Source organism: Ambystoma mexicanum, unplaced genomic scaffold, assembly GCF_040938575.1.
Source record: "Ambystoma mexicanum isolate Mex_15411 unplaced genomic scaffold, UKY_AmexF1_1 Mex_scaf27, whole genome shotgun sequence".
Lineage (NCBI taxonomy): Eukaryota > Metazoa > Chordata > Amphibia > Caudata > Ambystomatidae > Ambystoma > Ambystoma mexicanum.
In genome coordinates this window covers 1,247,208-1,255,741 of record NW_027182441.1, presented here as the reverse complement: position 1 = coordinate 1,255,741, position 8,534 = coordinate 1,247,208, and positions in this window count along the sequence as shown.

Sequence of the window (8,534 nt, the reverse complement as noted above, 5' to 3'; positions counted from 1 at the left end):
AATCTATTCCAGTGTCTTCTGCAGTCCTCAAACTCTTCTGACACTGCGCACACAGCCAAAGGACAGAATGAAATGGAATGTAATCCCCTGCCGCGCCATTCCCCTGGTTTTGTAGCTGTTCCATAACTTCAGTTTCAAAATGATGTTGAAATACTGCCAGTGGTTCTTCGTGGTGAAATGAGGAGCAGGACAGATAAAAGGTGGAGACTGAATACCTTAAAGTGCCCCGTGAAGCTTAGTGTGCCATCCGTTAGGCCTAGAGGGGTGCTGTATCTGCAGGAAGGTAAGGAGAAGCATGCTGACAGTCAATGGGAGAGGTTTGGAGGCAGGGGGATAGGACGGCGATCCAGTAAGAATTCAATCTGGAGGAGGCCCTTCAGGGTGTCCAGTATGTGTGATGCAGAGGGATAGCTCTGCTGTCCAAAAACTAACCCTTTACAGTGCAGTATGTGCAGTGTAGGAGGCTTGCTTTGCTGTCGGAAGCCAGACCATGTGTGAGTGACGCTTGCAGTGTGGTTGTGCCCATTCTCTGTGACAGGAGTTTGTCCTGCTGCACCCGTTCAGTAGGAGGGTAGCCCACGCTGTAGCACTGTGTGAGTGAAGCTTCCCCTGCTGTTGCCCTGGCAGGACCTGCCATGTAGTGTGACACTCAGATGTCTGTTAAAGCTGGGACAGTGAAGCAGATTTGTCAGGGCCGTGCACTGTTCCTGGTTCATCCTTGATGCCTCGGAAATATGCTGAGGAGGGTTTTAGTGGAGCTAGACATGTGAACAGCATGTCCCAAATGGCATGACACATGTTGCTTTTGTATATGTACAGAGCTTAAAACGGTTTGTAGGAATCATCAAGAAGGAAAGGACATTCCAATAAAATGCCCTTTCCTGCTCTGAGCCCCAGCCCTGGGGCCCCGGGGGGTCGAGCTCTGGAGCAGCTCAGGAGAAGCTGCGCTGAGGTGTGTCTTTGCCTTGCAAGCTCCCAGCCCTGGGCCCAGGCCCCGGCGGGGGAGGGGAGGCTGTCATTTCACAATGCTCTGCCCAGCCTGAGGGTTCCGTTGGCACGGCGACGGCAGCAGGTGAGCCCTGGAGCAGGGGGCATGGAGAGGTCAAGGCAGACAGAGCTGGGAGCCCCAGGAACAGGACCCAGGCCAGTGGAGGTGGCTCAGCTGAGCCCACCTGATCGCTCGAGGCCACTCCTCACAGGGCCTCTGCTGCTGTCAGAAGCCCTGGGGCCCTGCTACTGGCAGAGGAAGCATTCAGGCCTCAAAGGGCACCGGCCTTCTCTGAGGCCTGTGACTGGGCTCAAAAACAGAACATGTGAAAAACAGGTCCCAGACACTGCACTGAAGAAAGGTAGGTTAAGGTGTGAAAACAAAAGCACCAATAAGAAAGGAAAAAGCATAGCTCTTAATACACCCTCCTCTGGACTTTGTGGCCAGTCCCTGTAGATTCATTTTCAGTCCCCTAGTCAAGGCTAGGGGTGGGCAAAGTTACCCTCACTACTGGTGGAACGATATTGCCTAAATTCGCCTCCAGCTCTGTTCTGCCTGCAGGGACATTTTTTAGCTGTTGTGCCAATTTTCTATGCAGATTTTGCTTCCTGAAATGTGTTCTTTCCCTGATGTTTTTGACCGCTAAAACAAAATTTCATGGAAAAAATAAATGTCTTCTGGCAAACCATCTGAAATGCTGTTTTTTTCACAAACTATCTGTTTTTAGTCTGAAACTTCTTGTGGCCACCAAAAAACAACATTTCCCATAAAAAACAGAATTTCAGGGAGAAAAAGCCTGAAATTGGCAATTTCTCTCTGTGGGCAGAGCAGGCGAAGTGGCAGAATTTGCCCAGAATTCTGCATTTTTTCTGCTGAGCAAATTATCGGCCGTTTCGACCACCCCCTAGTCAAGGCCATGATATCCCTGGACTTCAAGGGGAAGACACTTGCAGCAAACAATCATCACCTTCTAACACCTTCTCTATTTCCATTGACTTCATTGGGATCACCCACCCAAATATATAGCTCTTGCCGACTGGGAGACTCAACAGGATGAAATGTGTAAACCGAATGGTAGTGCGTAAAAAGGGCCAACGAAGGACGTCTTTCTCTTGTAATGTGAAGTGGAAAAAACAAAGGTGAAGTTTTTCCTTGGTTTTGTAGACAGTAGGGGAATAGTTCTATTTTGATATTTGTGTTTGTACCATGCTCCGCTGCCATCATTTCCAGGGTCTCTAGGCACTCTGCAAGTCCTGAAAGAGAGGAGGGTTGAGGTTAGTGGGGAGAGCGGGGAACATGCAAGCTAACGTTGCTGTTGTGTTGATGGGCTCAGGGGAGTGCTTGAGGGGATGCAACTTAACTTTTCTCTCATTGTGACTGTCAGAGCCTGCTCCCCCTCTCTCTCTCTCTCTCTCTCTCTCTGGCTCCCTCTCTCTCTCACACATAGATACATTTACCCTGTCTGCCACAGAGCTCTGGGAATTGACAAATGTGCAACGGGGGAAGTGTAGAGACTCCACTCATTACCATATGCTAGGGGCTAAGGCTGATGGGAGGCAAGATGTTTTGGATAAGAGAAGCAGATCCCTGAGACATGAGGACCCCATGCCCCCATCCATTCAGCTGCCATAGTACATAGGTTGGCAGGCTTGTCCCTGAGTGAAACCTCACTCTAATTTCCTCAGGTACTGCGCTGAGTGTCCAACTCAGACATTTGCCCGCCAGGGCAAAGCCCGCCAGGCGTTTGTAAGGCGTTTGTAAGGCGATCGGGGCAGGGGCCAGAATCTCTGGCGCTTTCGTCCAGAAATCTATTCCAGTGTCTTCTGCAGTCCTCAAACTCTTCTGACACTGCGCACACAGCCAAAGGACAGAATGAAATGGAATGTAATCCCCTGCCGCGCCATTCCCCTGGTTTTGTAGCTGTTCCATAACTTCAGTTTCAAAATGATGTTGAAATACTGCCAGTGGTTCTTCGTGGTGAAATGAGGAGCAGGACAGATAAAAGGTGGAGACTGAATACCTTAAAGTGCCCCGTGAAGCTTGGTGTGCCATCCGTTAGGCCTAGAGGGGTGCTGTATCTGCAGGAAGGTAAGGAGAAGCATGCTGACAGTCAATGGGAGAGGTTTGGAGGCAGGGGGATAGGACGGCGATCCAGTAAGAATTCAATCTGGAGGAGGCCCTTCAGGGTGTCCAGTATGTGTGATGCAGAGGGATAGCTCTGCTGTCCAAAAACGAACCCTTTACAGTGCAGTATGTGCAATGTAGGAGGCTTGCTTTGCTGTCGGAAGCCAGACCATGTGTGAGTGACGCTTGCAGTGTGGTTGTGCCCATTCTCTGTGACAGGAGTTTGTCCTGCTGCACCCGTTCAGTAGGAGGGTAGCCCACGCTGTAGCACTGTGTGAGTGAAGCTTCCCCTGCTGTTGCCCTGGCAGGACCTGCCATGTAGTGTGACACTCAGATGTCTGTTAAAGCTGGGACAGTGAAGCAGATTTGTCAGGGCCGTGCACTGTTCCTGGTTCATCCTTGATGCCTCGGAAATATGCTAAGGAGGGTTTTAGTGGAGCTAGACATGTGAACAGCATGTCCCAAATGGCATGACACATGTTGCTTTTGTATATGTACAGAGCTTAAAATGGTTTGTAGGAGTCATCAAGAAGGAAAGGACATTCCAATAAAACGCCCTTTCCTGCTCTGAGCCCCAGCCCTGGGGCCCCGGGGCCCCGGGGGGTCGAGCTCTGGAGCAGCTCAGGAGAAGCTGAGCTGAGGTGTGTCTTTGCCTTGCAAGCTCCCAGCCCTGGGCCCAGGCCCCAGCGGCGGGGGAGGGGAGGCTGTCATTTCACAATGCTCTGCCCCGCCTGAGGGTTCCGTTGGCAGGGCGACGGCAGCAGGTGAGCCCTGGAGCAGGGGGCATGGAGAGGTCAAGGCAGACAGAGCTGGGAGCCCCAGGAACAGGACCCAGGCCAGTGGAGGTGGCTCAGCTGAGCCCACCTGACGGCTCGAGGCCACTCCTCACAGGGCCTCTGCTGCTGTCAGAAGCCCTGGGGCCCTGCTACTGGCAGAGGAAGCATTCAGGCCTCAAAGGGCACCGGCCTTCTCTGAGGCCTGTGACTGGGCTCAAAAACAGAACATGTGAAAAACAGGTCCCAGACACTGCACTGAAGAAAGGTAGGTTAAGGTGTGAAAACAAAAGCACCAATAAGAAAGGAAAAAGCATAGCTCTTAATACACCCTCCTCTGGACTTTGTGGCCAGTCCCTGTAGATTCATTTTCAGTCCCCTAGTCAAGGCTAGGGGTGGGCAAAGTTACCCTCACTACTGGTGGAACGATATTGCCTAAATTCGCCTCCAGCTCTGTTCTGCCTGCAGGGACATTTTTTAGCTGTTGTGCCAATTTTCTATGCAGATTTTGCTTCCTGAAATGTGTTCTTTCCCTGAAATATCAGGTTTTTGACCGCTAAAACAAAATTTCATGGAAAAAATAAATGTCTTCTGGCAAACCATCTGAAATGCTGTTTTTTTCACAAACTATCTGTTTTTAGTCTGAAACTTCTTGTGGCCACCAAAAAACAACATTTCCCATAAAAAACAGAATTTCAGGGAGAAAAAGCCTGAAATTGGCAATTTCTCTCTGTGGGCAGAGCAGGCGAAGTGGCAGAATTTGCCCAGAATTCTGCATTTTTTCTGCTGAGCAAATTATCGGCCGTTTCGACCACCCCCTAGTCAAGGCCATGATATCCCTGGACTTCAAGGGGAAGACACTTGCAGCAAACAATCATCACCTTCTAACACCTTCTCTATTTCCATTGACTTCATTGGGATCACCCACCCAAATATATAGCTCTTGCCGACTGGGAGACTCAACAGGATGAAATGTGTAAACCGAATGGTAGTGCGTAAAAAGGGCCAACGAAGGACGTCTTTCTCTTGTAATGTGAAGTGGAAAAAACAAAGGTGAAGTAGTTCCTTGGTTTTGTAGACAGTAGGGGAATAGTTCTATTTTGATATTTGTGTTTGTACCATGCTCCGCTGCCATCATTTCCAGGGTCTCTAGGCACTCTGCAAGTCCTGAAAGAGAGGAGGGTTGAGGTTAGTGGGGAGAGCGGGGAACATGCAAGCTAACGTTGCTGTTGTGTTGATGGGCTCAGGGGAGTGCTTGAGGGGATGCAACTTAACTTTTCTCTCATTGTGACTGTCAGAGCCTGCTCCCCCTCTCTCTCTCTCTCTCTCTCTCTCTGGCTCCCTCTCTCTCTCACACATAGATACATTTACCCTGTCTGCCACAGAGCTCTGGGAATTGACAAATGTGCAACGGGGGAAGTGTAGAGACTCCACTCATTACCATATGCTAGGGGCTAAGGCTGATGGGAGGCAAGATGTTTTGGATAAGAGAAGCAGATCCCTGAGACATGAGGACCCCATGCCCCCATCCATTCAGCTGCCATAGTACATAGGTTGGCAGGCTTGTCCCTGAGTGAAACCTCACTCTAATTTCCTCAGGTACTGCGCTGAGTGTCCAACTCAGACATTTGCCCGCCAGGGCAAAGCCCGCCAGGCGTTTGTAAGGCGTTTGTAAGGCGTTTGTAAGGCGATCGGGGCAGGGGCCAGAATCTCTGGCGCTTTCGTCCAGAAATCTATTCCAGTGTCTTCTGCAGTCCTCAAACTCTTCTGACACTGCGCACATAGCCAAAGGACAGAATGAAATGGAATGTAATCCCCTGCCGCGCCATTCCCCTGGTTTTGTAGCTGTTCCATAACTTCAGTTTCAAAATGATGTTGAAATACTGCCAGTGGTTCTTCGTGGTGAAATGAGGAGCAGGACAGATAAAAGGTGGAGACTGAATACCTTAAAGTGCCCCGTGAAGCTTGGTGTGCCATCCGTTAGGCCTAGAGGGGTGCTGTATCTGCAGGAAGGTAAGGAGAAGCATGCTGACAGTCAATGGGAGAGGTTTGGAGGCAGGGGGATAGGACGGCGATCCAGTAAGAATTCAATCTGGAGGAGGCCCTTCAGGGTGTCCAGTATGTGTGATGCAGAGGGATAGCTCTGCTGTCCAAAAACTAACCCTTTACAGTGCAGTATGTGCAATGTAGGAGGCTTGCTTTGCTGTCGGAAGCCAGACCATGTGTGAGTGACGCTTGCAGTGTGGTTGTGCCCATTCTCTGTGACAGGAGTTTGTCCTGCTGCACCCGTTCAGTAGGAGGGTAGCCCACGCTGTAGCACTGTGTGAGTGAAGCTTCCCCTGCTGTTGCCCTGGCAGGACCTGCCATGTAGTGTGACACTCAGATGTCTGTTAAAGCTGGGACAGTGAAGCAGATTTGTCAGGGCCGTGCACTGTTCCTGGTCCATCCTTGATGCCTCGGAAATATGCTAAGGAGGGTTTTAGTGGAGCTAGACATGTGAACAGCATGTCCCAAATGGCATGACACATGTTGCTTTTGTATATGTACAGAGCTTAAAATGGTTTGTAGGAGTCATCAAGAAGGAAAGGACATTCCAATAAAACGCCCTTTCCTGCTCTGAGCCCCAGCCCTGGGGGGGTCGAGCTCTGGAGCAGCTCAGGAGAAGCTGAGCTGAGGTGTGTCTTTGCCTTGCAAGCTCCCAGCCCTGGGCCCAGGCCCCAGCGGCGGGGGAGGGGAGGCTGTCATTTCACAATGCTCTGCCAGCCTGAGGGTTCCGTTGGCAGGGCGAAGGCAGCAGGTGAGCCCTGGAGCAGGGGGCATGGAGAGGTCAAGGCAGACAGCGCTGGGAGCCCCAGGAACAGGACCCGGGCCAGTGGAGGTGGCTCAGCTGAGCCCACCTGACGGCTCGAGGCCACTCCTCACAGGGCCTCTGCTGCTGTCAGAAGCCCTGGGGCCCTGCTACTGGCAGAGGAAGCATTCAGGCCTCAAAGAGCACCGGCCTTCTCTGAGGCCTGTGACTGGGCTCAAAAACAGAACATGTGAAAAACAGGGCCCAGACACTGCACTGAAGAAAGGTAGGTTAAGGTGTGAAAACAAAAGCAGCAATAAGAAAGGAAAAAGCATAGCTCTTAATACACCCTCCTCTGGACTTAGTGGCCAGTCCCTATAGATTCATTTTCAGTCCCCTAGTCAAGGCTAGGGGTGGGCAAAGTTACCCTCACTACTGGTGGAACGATATTGCCTAAATTCGCCTCCAGCTCTGTTCTGCCTGCAGGGACATTTTTTAGCTGTTGTGCCAATTTTCTATGCAGATTTTGCTTCCTGAAATGTGTTCTTTCCCTGAAATATCATGTTTTTGACCGCTAAAACAAAATTTCATGGAAAAAATAAATGTCTTCTGGCAAACCATCTGAAATGCTGTTTTTTTCACAAACTATCTGTTTTTAGTCTGAAACTTCTTGTGGCCACCAAAAAACAACATTTCCCATAAAAAACAGAATTTCAGGGAGAAAAAGCCTGAAATTGGCAATTTCTCTCTGTGGGCAGAGCAGGCGAAGTGGCAGAATTTGCCCAGAATTCTGCATTTTTTCTGCTGAGCAAATTATCGGCCGTTTCGACCACCCCCTAGTCAAGGCCATGATATCCCTGGACTTCAAGGGGAAGACACTTGCAGCAAACAATCATCACCTTCTAACACCTTCTCTATTTCCATTGACTTCATTGGGATCACCCACCCAAATATATAGCTCTTGCCGACTGGGAGACTCAACAGGATGAAATGTGTAAACCGAATGGTAGTGCGTAAAAAGGGCCAACGAAGGACGTCTTTCTCTTGTAATGTGAAGTGGAAAAAACAAAGGTGAAGTAGTTCCTTGGTTTTGTAGACAGTAGGGGAATAGTTCTATTTTGATATTTGTGTTTGTACCATGCTCCGCTGCCATCATTTCCAGGGTCTCTAGGCACTCTGCAAGTCCTGAAAGAGAGGAGGGTTGAGGTTAGTGGGGAGAGCGGGGAACATGCAAGCTAACTTTGCTGTTGTGTTGATGGGCTCAGGGGAGTGCTTGAGGGGATGCAACTTAACTTTTCTCTCATTGTGACTGTCAGAGCCTGCTCCCCCTCTCTCTCTCTCTCTCTCTCTCTCTCTGGCTCCCTCTCTCTCTCACACATAGATACATTTACCCTGTCTGCCACAGAGCTCTGGGAATTGACAAATGTGCAACGGGGGAAGTGTAGAGACTCCACTCATTACCATATGCTAGGGGCTAAGGCTGATGGGAGGCAAGATGTTTTGGATAAGAGAAGCAGATCCCTGAGACATGAGGACCCCATGCCCCCATCCATTCAGCTGCCATAGTACATAGGTTGGCAGGCTTGTCCCTGAGTGAAACCTCACTCTAATTTCCTCAGGTACTGCGCTGAGTGTCCAACTCAGACATTTGCCCGCCAGGGCAAAGCCCGCAAGGCGTTTGTAAGGCGTTTGTAAGGCGATCGGGGCAGGGGCCAGAATCTCTGGCGCTTTCGCCCAGAAATCTATTCCAGTGTCTTCTGCAGTCCTCAAACTCTTCTGACACTGCGCACACAGTCAAAGGACAGAATGAAATGGAATGTAATCCCCTGCCGCGCCATTCCCCTGGTTTTGTAGCTGTTCC